Below are 13,161 nucleotides of genomic sequence, written 5' to 3'. Positions count from 1 at the left end.
ACTTTGGTGGTGCCTCTAAGTTCTAAACCTCTTTAAGGGATCTTTAAGGTTCACTTCTAGTTTTAATCTTTGTCTATAGCCACTTAACTCTGAGCATTCTTAGCTTGTATTTTCTTACCTGTTTCCCATCTTCATACAAATTTTTGCAATATATTGTCTTTTGATGTCTCACTTCTGTCCCATTCTTTTGGTCAATCTGTCACCTTGAATTAGCAGTCACTGAGAGCTATTCAGAATTCACATAGCATCTTCCCACCAAAGATTTAGGAAGAAATCAGAGGAGACATGAGAGTTTTAGTGCAGGGAGACCCAAAACAGATCAGTTCTGTTATGTTCTGGTATAGAATCATTAGTTGAACTGACACTCGATGACATGCTATATTCACAGTGGTCTGAAATTGATTGCTTGTAAAATTTTACTGCCTACTTCACAAATACTTACTCAGTGCTTCCTCTGCCAGGTATAATGTTTGGCAGTGCATGGATGCAGTTTTAGAAATACCTTTGAACTTGTCTTAGGTATTCTTTGCGGGAAGTAGTTTTTGACTGTCTTGTTAATTAACAGTATAGTTTTATTAGCTGTTTAAATATTATTAATTGTTCTTTAGCTAATTGAGAGGAATTAGTAATGTTTAACCTTTGTAAGTCAAAGAACAAAAAATTTGGAATAAATCAAAACTGACTGAAAATACAATTCTAATCAAATGCTTTTATACTAGGCCACTACTGAATTTGTTGTCCAGAATTTAACATACTGATCTTGTGATAGTGAATAATTTGAAATTGCAAAGCAGTGTAACGTGTACTTGCTTTATTTGTTCTAGTAACAGAAATTACAGTCAGCTTATGGTTTGATTGGGAGAAGAAATGTTATCTATTGCTATGGAACATCAAACTTAGCAGCTTAAAGCAAATATTGCAGTTTCAATGAGTCAGAAATCAGAGTGACTTAGCTTTGTGGTTCTGGCTCATGATGTCATTACTTTGTAGTTAGTTAACTGACATCTAGGGCTGTGGTATCTGAAGGTTCAAATGGGGCAGAATCTGCTTCCAAGCTCACAGCATAGTTGGTATGGTTCAGTTCCTTACTGGCTGTTGGCTGGAGACGTAATAGGTTACCTGAGTCTCTTTGTGACATGGCAGCTGGCTTCTTCCAGAATAATCCAAGAAGATGCACCCATGATTGAAGCCACAGCATTTATATAACCTAATCTTGGAAATGCTATACCATCACTTTTGCCATATTCTGTTGGTCTTACAGGTCAGATGGCAAAGAGACTACACAGAAGGGTAAATACCAGGAGGTGGGGATGACTGGGGCTCTTGACGTTTGGCTACCACAACTACCTGAATCTGAGGGCTTATGTAGATACTTAATTTGGCCATGCTATAGCATTTGAAAACAATGTTAAGTGTACTACTTTGGAATTCATAGGGACATTTCTTTGTAGTGTTCACTTTGATCTATTCATCATTCCAAAAAAGTATATATAAAATTAAATATGAATGAATATCAATGAGACTGGAGATACCTAGGCAGATTTGAGTTACCCTGTGGAGGTAAATTTAACAGACGATTTATAACATATGGCCAAAGAGAAATAAAAAATTACTTCTGAGTTTTTTACTTGGTTGGCTTAGTGGAAGGTGGTGCCAGTTAGTGAAAGAATCCTAAAGGAAGACTAAATATGGGGGAAGGAAGATAGTCTGGGTTGGAATACACTGAATTTGATATTTCTCTGAGAAATTCTAGCAACTCAACATAATATTTGACCCAAATTTAGCACTCAGATACTGTGAATAAATCCAAATGGAGATTTATGTTGGCATTTGGGTAACTATCTGAAGCTAAGGAGAGTAACTAGAAATAGTTGGGAGTCCTTAGCCAATAGATACATTCCAAATGATGGGACTATATAAGATGGTGCACAGATTTGGAAGGGAGAAAGTTAGGGATGAATATCAGTATTTAAAGAATGAGTAATGACGGAAGACCAAGAAAAATGGTAAACAATTATGCTGAGTAAAATGTAGGCACAGAAATGATGCCTACTAAATTTACAGTCAGGTGACTGGTGAAAATAATTTCAGTGTTAAGGCAGGGGCAGATGTGTGGAGAGCTCTAACTGAGAGGATAGGACAGTAGCTTGAGAGTTGACAGTGTGTCAAGGAAGGGCTTTTGTTTCTTTCTAACTTGAGAGATCATATAGCCATACAGATCAAGAAGCAGTATTACCAGCCCCTCAAGATTCTCCTAGTTTCTATCCCTCTCCAATCCTCCACATAGAGTAACCACTATGCTAACATAGCACCATGGGTTTTTTCATTGCTTTATTAATAAAATCATACATTATGTACTCCTTTGAGTGGCTTTCACTTTACACTCTGTGAGATTAATCCATATAATTATACATAGTGATGGTTTGTGTCACTGCTATAATTCGTGTGAATATAGCATAATTTATCTATTTAACTTTTAATGGGCATTTGAGTAGTTCGAAGGTTTGGGCTATTACCAAAAAATGCTGCTATATGTGCCCTTTGGGGTGTGTGTGTGTGTGTGTGTGTGTGTGTGTGTGTGTGTGCCAGGTTATAGGGTTTGCTTATGAACCAGCTGTCTTTCATATGGATTTGTAGAAGTTCTTTGTATGTTCTGGATACTAGCCCTTTGTCAGTGTATCAGATTCTAATCAGGAGGCAAAAATGACCAGGTATTTGAACAAATAATTTAAAGAATTATTGACCAGTCATAAAGTTAGGTAACTGAAAGAATTTTGAAGTATTATGGAGGGAGCAACGGCAGCAGCTGTGAAACCTAAGGCTGAGAAAACAAAGAGAAGAGGTTGGAATTATTAGAACTTAGAAGCCTGGGGCAGGAACCTTGGAGGCTGAAACTCAGACCTCTGAAGAGGGGATGCTGCCAGCTGAGGGGAGGCACAAAGAAACTCCACACTGGTTTCAGCAACTGATAAAAGAAACTGCAGCACCACAGAGAAGAGGCATCACTGGGTTGATAACTCAGAGGAACTGCAAGAAAATTGTCCACAGGAAGGACAAGTCTCCTTTCTCTAGCCTTTCAGTCTCTAGCATACACTCGGCAGAGCCTAACAGGGAACCAGCCTGCAAAGCAAACGTGGTTGCAGAGTCCTAATCTCAGCATCACAAAGCAGAGTATGTAAGGGGGTGTGTCTGGAGCCAAGAGACAAGAATTGGTACAAGTCAACTGACCAAAATTAACTCACGAAAAAATAATAGTACAACATATATTAAATAAATTGCATATGTAATTTTAAACTTCACACCAACTACATGATAAAATTCACTAATGAACTGTAACCAAATACAAGGGAGACGTCATACTAATCTTATACTCCCAGGGAACAGAAGTAATTATCAACTTATTCCATGCAGTTCTGTCAGTGAAAGGATAAAATTTTAAATAGTACTGGAGAAAATAGATCTCTTTATAGGAAAAAGATTTGCCTTGATCCATAATTCACACTAAGCAGAAAAATTAATTTGAGGTGGATCATCGACCTAAATGTGAAAGCTAAATCAAGCTTCTATAAGAAAACATGAGAATATCTTATTGACATGAGAGTTGGCAAACATTTCTTAAGATCCAAAAGCACTAACCAATTGGTAAATTGGATTTCATACTAAGAAGTGTGAATCACAAGACACTTATTAAACAGGTTAAAGAATGGCAGAAATTCCCAACACATATATCTGACAAAGAATTTAATCAGAATATATTTTTAAAGTCCCACAAATAAGAAAAAAGTAACCCAAACAAAAACTAACAAAACCCTGAAAAGTCCCATCACAAGAGAAAATACCCAAATAAGCGCTTGAAAATGGTTAAGGCTGACAGCATGAAGTGTTTGAAAGCTGAAGGAGCAACTGAAACTGCTATAGAATTACATAATACCATTTGGTAGGATCTACTAATGCCAACATGCCTATCCCATGACCTGGCAATTCCACTGAGGTATTTACCCAAGAGGCATGAAAACATATCCATGAAAAAGACTAGTTAAATGTTCATCATCCTTTATTCACAGTAGCTCCCAATTAGGAATAATTCACACATCCATAAACAGGAGACTAGCAGAATACTCAGAACGGATTACTATGTAGCAATAAGCAAACTACAGTTACATGTAACAACGTAGATAAATTGCAGGCATAATGTTGAACAAAACAAGCCCGGGACAAAAGCATTTGGTATATGATTCTGTTCAAACTTCCTAAAGTAGGAAAACAAGCAAAGGTATTTTATGGTGATAGAAGTCAAAATAGTGCATACCTTGGGGAAGGGTGGATATTAGCTGATCATGAGGGATTCTTTCTGGGTGACAATGTTCTAGATCTAGGTTGTGGTTAATATGGGTACACACGTATGTAAACATCAGTTTCATCAATCTGTGTACTTAAGATTTCATGTAATTTACTGTTTTAAATCTCAAGTAAAAAATATGTATCTTATCAAAGATTGAGAAACTTAATTTAACACTAATGCAGCTTTCATCTATTTATTGGTCATTTAATCTCATTTTTACTTCTTGCCCATTTGTATTTTTGCCCATTTTTGGTAACTGGGATACTTGGTTCTTATTGACAGGTGGGACCTCTTTAATATTTTGTTTATTCTTCAAGTTTTTCCTAGCTTCTTTCAACTGATTTATAGTTTCTCTGTCCGTTATTAGATAGTAAAAAAACATTACTTTTCACATGTTTCAGGACGTGACAAAATAACCAGAAATGGATTTGTCCTCCCATTATAAAATGCTAGAAAACTAGGCAAAATACATGAAACAACTCCTTTCCAACACTGGATAACAGACAGTTATGTGCCTGATCCCTGAGAGAAGAGAAACAAGTGAGCCACACAATTCCACTTTTTTCCTAAGGCACTTTCCAGCTGGTGGCAAAAGGAGGGTGAGCACGTGGCAAAAGGAGGGTGAGCACACAGCAAAGCACCGGGTCTCTGGTTGGTTAGGACACAGTCATCAAAGTTTGAGGAGGCTGAAGCAGTTAGAAGTTGTGGGAAAGAGTAACAAGAAAGGGGACTATGCCTGAAAAGAACTCCAGAAATCTGCATAGGAGTCTCTTGAGTCTGGCTAAATAACAAACTGTGTGCATAGGGTGAGGAACGCCTGCCCAGAGGCTGTAAGCTGAACACTTTACAGAACTCACACAAGACTGGGAGACATTCACATTACAAAATGCCAGAGTGGAGAGACTGTAAAGTACCCTGGATATTTAGTATAGACCCCAGAAGGGCCGCAACTGAATAGTATTAAATGAGCTCTAGAAGAAAAGCTACTCTAGATACATCCTAACAGAACTTAAAAATTAGTTTTGAAAGGATCAAGCTGACCTCACAGTAAATTAAGTGTTCCAGAACAAGGTCGAACATTCTTTAAAGGAAGACAATAAAATACAGACTCTTGATAACCACAATATCGAGCATCCAATAAAATAGAGATGCAAAAGAGAAGGAAAATGCTTCTTCCATAAGCAGAAGAAAAGTCAATAGAAACAGACCGAGAAATGGTTCAGTACTAAATACATTCAAATAGCAGAGAAAAACAAGAGCATAATGATGAAAGTGATGGGAGCTACAGAAAAAAAAAAGATGAAACTTCTGGAGATGAAAAGTTAACAATATCAAAACATAACTTATTGGATGGACTTAACAGCACATTGGACAGTGCAAAAGAAGATGAATGAACCTGAAGATAGAGCAATACAATGATCCAGATTGAAGCACAAAGAAGAAAAGCCTCAGTGACCTGTGGGATAACAAGCAGTCTTTCATACATGTAATTGGAATACCAGAGGGACAAGAGAGAGCATAAAAACCATTTGAAGCAATGACGGCTGAAATACCACTAAATTACAGAAAAATTATGAACCCAGTCATATCACCAAATTCAAGACAAAATATATCACCCCAGAAACTTGCCTTATTGACCCTTTGTAATCAATCTCTGGCCCCCAACCCCATACCCTGGCAAGGACTGCTTCCTTTTCCTACAGTTTTGCCTTTTCCAGAGTGACAAATGAACCATAGAATTTGCAGCCTTTTGAGTCTGGCTTCCACCACTTAGCACAGTGGTTCTTAACTGGCAATTCTGCACCCCAGGGGACATTTGGTGATATCTGGAGATGTTCGTTGTTCAGGTTGGTTGTGTGTGTTTGGGGGGTGCTAATAGGTAAATGCCAGGGATTGCTGCTAAACATTCTACAATACACAGGACAATCCTCATAAGAATTACCCCGCCTAAAATGTCAATAGTGCTGAGGTTGAGAAACTTGACTCAGCATAAAGCTTCTGAGAACTATCACATTTCATTTGTTCCTTTTATTTTTGAATAGGATTTTTATGTGCTGCTTTTCCACTTGTACATCTCAGTTGCTGAAGTGTCTGTTCGAATCTTTTGGCCATTTTTTAAAGTAGTTGAGTGCCACCATCAAAATTAAAAGAACTCTACAACTTAAAAGGGCAAAATTTCCTGAATCTAAATTGTACATCAACACCTGGTAGTTTTAAAAAATGCCAATCTGTCTACAAAGAACAATTATCTTCATCCTGTATGACTCTAACTTCACAGGAATGTATTTTATAGTATGTACAATTTATGTAGCATATATCAATTTATTTTCCCTAACCTTTCTTTCTTTTAATATTGACTGGAAAATTAGAAATATATAACCTTAAAAAAACACTGAGAAGCCAGTATGAATTGGGTGAAAAGAAAAGTTAGACTGGGAAAAATCAAGAAATCTTTTATAGATTAAGTAACCTTAAGTATTATTTAAAATGAAGAAAAGATATTGTATATATAATTCCAATGGTTCTAGTAAGAGCTTGGATTCTGTTAAGTAGAGATGTGGTGTGTGTGTGTGTGTGTGTGTGTGTGTGTGTGTGTGTGTATACACATATGCATATACATATATATACATGTAAAATGGAACACTACTCAGCCATAAAAAGAATGAAATTTTGCCATTTGCAACAACATGGATGGACTTGGAGAGTACTGTGCTTAGTGAAATAAGTCACAGAGAAACAAATACCGTATGTTATCACTTATATGTGGAACCTAAAAAAATAAGAAACAATAAATATTTCAAAAATTAAAATTTTTTTAAATAATTAAAAATGGGCAAAGGTCTTGAATAGACATTTCTCCAAAGAAGATATACAAATGGCCAACATGCTATGACAAGATGCTCAACAGCACTAGTCGGTATAGAAATGAAAATCCAATGAAATATCACTTCACACCCATTAGGATGGCCACTATCCAAAAAAAAAAAAAAAACATAATAAATGTTAGTAAGAATGTGCAGAAATTGGAACTTTGTGTACAACTGGTGGGAATGTGACATAGTGCAGCTGCTATGGAATGGTATGAGGTTCCCTGCAAAATTAATTAGAATTAACCAATAATGCTGTACACCTGGAACTTACATATTGAAAAAGAAGATAGCTTTTTTGCATCTGAGATACAGTGGTCCAATGTCTTTTTTCTGAGCACATGTTGAGTTACAAACAAATTGAATCATAAAGGCAGAACATTTAGGGATCATTTATTTTACCAATGACCAAACTTAGGCCCAGAGAAGTGATGCCAGTGCTCTCAAGTACCTAGATGGTATGATCAGGACCAGCATTATTCTCTCTCTCATGTCATAGAAATAAGAGTTTTGGTGAAGGACTTAAATAAAAATTAACCATGTGATCCAGCAATCCCACTTCTGGGTGTATATCCAAAAGAATTGACAGCAGGATCTCAAAAAGATATTTGCACACCTATGTTTATAACAGCATTATTTACAATAGCCAAGAGGTAGAAGGAAACCCAAATGTCTATCGACAGATGAATGGATAAACAAAATGTGACATATACATACAATGGAATATTATTCAGTCTTGAAAAGGAAGGAATACTGTCACATACTATAACATGGATGAAACTTGAGGACTTACATTAAGTGAAATAAGCCAGTCACAAAAAGACAAATACTGTATGAGTCTACTTATTTGAGGTGTCTAAGCAGCCAATTTCATAGAAACAAAGTAGAAATGGTGGTTGCTAAAGCCTGAGGACAGGGGGAATGAGGAGTTGTTTAATGGGTATAAAATTTCAGTTCTGCAAAACAAGATCTGTTGCACAATAGTGTGACTATACTTAACACTACTGAATTGTACACTTAAAAATGGTTTAGATGGCAAATTTTATATTGTGTTTTTTACCACAAGTTTATTTTTAGATGAGACTGAACCCAGGACCTCATGCATGCTAAGCATGTGCTCTACCGTTTGAGCTATACACTCCCCCCACCGGTGGGTATCTTTGATCAATGGAACGAGGGCTGTCATCATCAGCTAACAGAACAAGTCATATTTGTTCTTTGGTTAAGGGGCCATAGGGCTCCAAGTGAGGTTTGTTCAGTTAAATTGGATTGGGGACATAATACTAAGGGTTCTTTTTTCAGGTATTATAGTAACAGTGACACTATTCCTAAGACTATTCCAAATAGATACAATAGAAAAATGTTATATGCATTATCAGTAAATGTTCACTTATAGATTGTATTATTTTTGTAAATGAGTCACTTTGGAGCTATCAGGCATTTTCATCATACTACAGAGAATGTTTGTTAGTAGTGACAAGGCATACACTTATTATTTTATGTTACTCCTTTATTAGTCAAGAATGTCTCTGATATTTTCACTCAGGTGACTGCTAACTTCCCAACATTCTACAAATAGAATTTTTGTTCTATGTGCATAAGTCCCTTCTATATACCATTTTTGTACTATGATACCTTGAGTTAGGCATTAGGCAGCTTTTAATTAAAGAGCTCTTAATAACTTAAAATTTTGCAGATGAATTCGTTTTTCCAATTTTTTTCTCAGTATAAACTATGTAAATTTTATAGTCACTTTTTAAAGCAACCAAACTTAAGTATTTTTAGACTGCAGTGTCAACTGCTGTAGTAAATTCTAATCTAGCTAAAGTATAAAATAGTGAGAACCCCGAACAATAACACATTTTTCACTGTAATCTAAAAGACCATAATAAGTATTAATAAGCAGACTTAGGTTAGTTTACTTCAGGACTTCAAAAACAGTGCCCAATCATACGGCCACAAGCTATCTCAAAGAATATCCCAGAATCTAAAGTTTTACAAAAAGCGGACACTAGATGTCGCTGTGGAACTCATTGTATTTTGTAGTTATTTCCTACATCAAGGAGCCTTAGTAAGTAGTCTCTCACTTGAAAGTAGCAGTTGAAATGTTGCGGTGCTATTATTGCATGCTGGATGGAAAATGCTATTAAACTTCGATCATTATGTTCATATAATTACACTAAAATGAGCATAAAGGTTGAGTAATAGAAAATCAGTAACTAGTAAATAAGTGGCCTTAATTTTGGCTTATTTCCAATATAATATAACTTCATTATCAAGGTTTTTAAACAGTTTAGGATAATTTACTTTCTATTGACAATGTAACTCTTTCATTATAACAGGAGCCCTTTACATTACTAACTTAGTAAATCCTGGAATATCCAGAAACATGAGTATTAATTTTGTTCCCCGTTTTTTTTTCATTAAAGATTTGAAAGAGTAATACATACACATGGTTCAAAAGTTTAAATATATAAGATACAGTGAAAAGCTCCCCTCTTGCCCCTACCCTCTAGCTACCCAATTCTCCACCAAACAGGCAACCAATGTTGGTTTTTGTGTGTATATCTTTCCAGAGATATTACATAGACACAGACATATACATATAATATTAACAGACAGTACTATATTCTTTCTATATACATCTTACTTTTTCATTTAACAGTGTTTTGCAGATCTTTATACATCAGTAAAAAAGGTTCCAGTTTTATCTACCTACCTATCTATCCATAGTTACAAAGTATTCCATATACAGCTGTACCATAATTTATTTTTCAATCCTACTGGCATACTTACTGCATTGTTTCCAATCTGTTGCAGTTATAAATAATGCCACAATGAGTCATTTTGTACATATATTGTTTTTTACATGTGAGATAAATTCCCAGAAGTGAGATGACTGGACCAAAGGATACATGCATTTGTGATTTTTGATAGATGGACAGTCAGGATATGTCTTAATAGATAAATTATTCGCCCTCTCTTGCTCTCTTTACATCCGCTTTTAGTTGCGTGTGTGTGTGTGTGTGTGTGTGTGTGTGTGTGTGTGTGTATGTGTTGTGTGACAAAGGTACATGTAAACAGGTACTATGTAAAGCTGTTTAATCCTAAGTGGGGCTGGAGCCAGCTGTATATTTTTAGTTTACGGGTTTTTTTAATTCTAGTTTTTCCCCTTATTATCTATTATATGTCCCTCCTTTTAGCTGTCAATTGACTTTCATATAACAGCTTCCCTCCCGCCTCCTTTTTTTTTAAATTTTATTTGGGGGGGAGTAATTAGATTTATTTTTAGAGAAAGTACTGGGGATTGAACCCCGGACCTTCTGCATACTAAGCATGCACTGTACCACTTGAGCTATACCTTCCCCCACACCTCCTCCTAATTTTCATCTTCTAATCTTTCAGTGCTTTAAAAAGCAGATCTACAAGTTTATTAGATTTCTGTCCAGAAAATGTCAAACCACGCTCACTAACTATATGATTTGTTTCTTGAACTAGAGATTGAATTCTACCTTTGTTTCAAATCTGTAATCTGAGCTATTCAGATTCTTTATATGTATCTCCTTTACAACAAGACAGTGCCATATTTTAATATTTTTTAAAAGTATAAACTTGACATGAGAACTTTAGCAAAAGCTGAACATAAAGAACTGAGGTTCCACGTGCAGCAAGTCGATCACATCGGCATCCAAATGCTGACTATAGTGTAGTGTTTCAGAGTCTATACTTACCACTGTAATAGCCTGCTTTCAAACAGAGCTTCTAAAGTTGCTGTATGGCAGTTATTGTAAGTGAGTGTCTCTTGGCTCCAAGCCCACTCCTCTGTAACTCTATGGCACTAAGGCTGAGATGAGCAAAAAACTATCTCAGCTTCCACCAATACCAGGTGCTACAAGAGATCAGAAGGCAGGAGGTAGATGGGACTTTCCTGCGGTTTCTGTCAGAATCCTTCGCATCTTCACACCCTTCACTCCGGCAGCACCAGTTAGCTCCTGTCCCCAGCCTAGCTTCTTCTAGCATTTCTAGAATCAGCCCCCTTGTGTCCCCTTGGGAGACACCAGCAGCAGCCCGGCAGCACCCTCCCACAGGCTTGGGCTCCAGTTCCCAGGGCCCCTCCTCCCTGCTATGAAATCCTAATAACCTCAAACTCTTCTCTTGGTTCCTCCAGCACTAGGGGTAGTAACTGCTTTCCGTAGTTGTTATCTGTGTGACTTCAGGGTTCTCTTTGTGCCTCTTCCATTCTCCAGTGCCCGTTGACCCAATTCCCATATTAAACATTCTATTAAAATAACTAGTATGGCTTCTTTTTTTTTCCCCTGAAAGAATGACTATAATCCCAGTTTTATCAAAGGAAACAAGCATAATATACTCAACCATTCATTCTGAATTAACACCTCAGACTTTATAGAATGTCAGTACTGCTTCAATCTCAGTAAAAAAGAATGACATTTACTGAAATCAAGTCCTAGCTATTTAGAAAATCGTGAAAACATGACAGTCTCACAGAAGGGACATTGAAAACTTTTTGGCTAAACTGTTGGCTCCTAAGGGTTTCTAATACAATATAAAACATCAAGGTAAATGGTAGGACATATAAGTCTATTCTAAGCTACAAATTTGCAGCATAAGTGGCTATAACAACTGAATTCAAAGAACATTAACTGGTCTTTAGTGATCCTTGAACTTAGAATGGAACCATATCTCAAATAAGTTTCTCTTGGCAGCATGTAAACTATTCAGCAAATATTTATGGAACACTCTCTGTATACATCTCTGGCACTCCAGGTGCTGAGAACCCACTGATAAGCAAAACAGAACCTTTGTAGAACTTACGGTCTCACAGAAAACGTAAAGGGAAATGCTTTCTCAGCCTGAGCAAATGGACCTAATATCTGTAGTAAAATATGCCCAAAATAAGTAGGATCAATAATGTGAGAGCCCTTTCTTAAGAAAGGATTAGATTCCTAAATACTCTTACTCTGTAAAAGGAACCCAGGATTCAGGGATAAATTACTGATTCAAAGACCAGGGCATGAAGCTGCTTGCTAGTTTTACAACCCCAGAACGTCTTTCTCAAGGACCTGAGAGCCATTCTTTTGAAATATAACCATCAAGAAAGACAGTGCCCTTATCTCCCAGTCTCTGAGGGATAAGTGAAACGTAGCAATTCCATAAATGATAATTAGCAACCACAGATAGCACAATCATGTTGACCAATTTCCCTCTAACTTCCTCCAGTACTTTTCTACTAGCTTACACCAGTGCTTAAAAATCCTTCCTGCTTTTTGTTTCAGCAGGCTTGAGTTCAATCTCTCTCCTCTATTACAGTAGTTTTGAGTAAATTCTTTGTTTCCTGTTTAAAAAACAACAACAAAAAAAAAACAAAAACAAAGACTAGGGCATGAAAAGAACAAATGAGCCAGGAATATCTCACATCAGCAAATAAGGATGTCCTCAAAAAGTGATGGGACATGTTAAAAGAACACAGAAGCCAGCCTGAAGGGGCTCTGACTGGAATAACTTGAACATCAAAATAACAGTAATGTATTATAATCCAGAATCCAGAGTCTATACTGATAGAAAATAAACAAAAAAGGAGAGCTCATTCTTAGAGTAGAATAGTCAACTAAAAAAAATGTAGAAAGAACAAGGATTTAGAGAATTACCATCTTCAGCCATCATGGCAGTCATTGATTCAGGCAAGAATTGTTAATGGATGTGAAAATGAATGGGAATTGATACACTGTAAACTGACTATACCACAATAAAAATAAAAAAGAAAAAGAAAATGAACTCACAGACACAGAAAACAAACTCATGGTTACCAGGGAGGAAAAGGGGTGAGAAGGCATAAAATGGGAGTTTGATATTTGCAGATACTAACTACTATATATAAAATATATAGGTGACAAGTTTATAGTGTATAGCACAGGCAACTATAGTCAATATCTT

General features: G+C 36.4%; 1 long non-coding RNA gene across 1 annotated transcript in view; it reads right to left on the bottom strand.

Annotated features, from left to right (window-relative positions):
* LOC116667714 overlaps positions 1–13,161 on the bottom strand; it is a 36,903-nt gene that overhangs the window by 16,513 nt on the left and 7,229 nt on the right. The window lies entirely within an intron of this gene.

This window comes from Camelus ferus, chromosome 12 (genome assembly GCF_009834535.1).
Source record: "Camelus ferus isolate YT-003-E chromosome 12, BCGSAC_Cfer_1.0, whole genome shotgun sequence".
Classification (NCBI taxonomy): Eukaryota; Metazoa; Chordata; class Mammalia; order Artiodactyla; family Camelidae; genus Camelus; species Camelus ferus.
The sequence above is the reverse complement of the archived record's forward strand: the minus strand, read 5'-3'. Positions and strand labels throughout refer to the sequence as shown.